Genomic DNA, 1,893 nt, shown 5'->3' with positions numbered 1-1,893 from the left:
AAATATTTATTATTATATAAAACTATATTAAAATTTTAATTTTATAAAAGAAAAATTAATTCTGAAAAATATGATTATAAAGTTTTAAAAACTAAAAGCATCATTAAATAATATCTTTTATTTACCACATATAAAATGACTTGTCAAGAAGGTTGATCAAATTGGACCTAGAGCCAAAGAGAGTAAATTGTTAGGATAAAATTAAAGTCGTTATTACTGTGTTGAACTCAAATTTATTACATGTGTAGATGAATACATGTCTAGTGCTTAGGGTGTCCTAAGACTTTATATAGTATAGAAAGAATTTTAACGGTATCTGGGAACACCAATTTTTTAATTATTTTAACTGTTAATTTAAATTATAAAAAATATATATAATATATATTAATTAAAATCATCAAATAAAATAATTAAAATATTGATATTTTTGCTACATTCAAAAAATTTTCTATAGTATATGATAGTAAGCGATCGTTAATGATGTAATTTTCGAAAAGACAAACACTACAGGAATCAGTATTTTTTAAGAGAGGTTAATGGTTGATTAGAAGTTAAGTTGAGAGTGATTAGTTAAAATATTTAGAATATTTTATTATACTTTAGACCGACACAGAGTGATTATGGTACTTTATATTTTATACTTTAATTTTGCAAATTTGATTTTGATGAAAAGTAAGTTTGTGTTAAAGTGATTTATGTTTGGTAATCTTTACATCAAAATGAATTATAATAAAATAAATGTTATTTATATTATACTACTCAAAATCACTTTTAGATAAAAAATTACTAAAATAAACATCAACTTAAATAATTTTTATATATTATCTTATCATTTTAATTTAGATAATTAAATAGATCTTATTAATTAATTCTATAATAAAATTAATATTTATACACTAAAATAAAAATAATATATAAAAATTGGCAAAATATATTTTTAATTAAAACTACCAAAATATAAATTTTAGAGAGTACTAAGAATAATAAAAAAATTAAATATTTATCTTGGTAGTAATTGAAATAAATTAAAAAAATTATGATATTTTTTATATAGTATATTTTTAGTACTTTTAGTACTCTTTTTTAGTATGCTATAATTTATTATTATTAGTATTATTTATAATTAATTTTTTGTTTAATTTACTTTACCTAACAGAATCAATAAATCATATTATAAAAAGATAATAAAAATAATACAAAAAATTACAATTATAAAAGTGTATAATATCAAATAAATAATTAATAAAAAATAAAAATAATAAATAATAAAAAAAAGAGTTCATGTAAACAAAAATAATAAGAATTTCATAAATAATATAATAACATGCATAAAGGATAAAGTTTGTAAAAGGTAAATAAAGATGAAGTATTGATAACTAAAAGTCCGTTGGTGAAACGCAGAAGCTTAAAATTGTAACTTCTTGTAAACGTGGTTTTGAAAGCAAAATCACTTCTGCGTTCATAAATAAAAAATTTGCCAAACCAAAAATTGAAGCTTTCAAGAAGACTAAACGTACTTCTTCTCTTGTAACGCGTTTGCCAAACACACTCATATTCGATTTTGTGATTGTGATTAGCCCGTGTTAAGTTCTATGTACAATTATTCTAAATGTGGACATATATGGACACTGAATATATTGTCGATGGAGATAAATTTCAAAATAAACGTTATGCGTGAAAATTTTCTGGCGACGTAATAATTACTGTAACAATGCCTCGCAGACGACCCACCACCGTGAAAAATACTATTTGTCTTGTCCTTTTCAACAGTTGATCTACCTTCCGACCTCCACACACTAATGACTCAATTGATGCCTTTCTCGAATGGATGAGTAGAATTTTTTGTTTAAATCGGTGGCGATATGAACTCTAACAATTTTTCTAAAAGGAGTA

Source organism: Arachis ipaensis, chromosome B09 (assembly GCF_000816755.2).
Source record: "Arachis ipaensis cultivar K30076 chromosome B09, Araip1.1, whole genome shotgun sequence".
NCBI classification, from domain to species: Eukaryota; Viridiplantae; Streptophyta; class Magnoliopsida; order Fabales; family Fabaceae; genus Arachis; species Arachis ipaensis.
Note: the sequence above shows the minus strand (reverse complement) of the source record.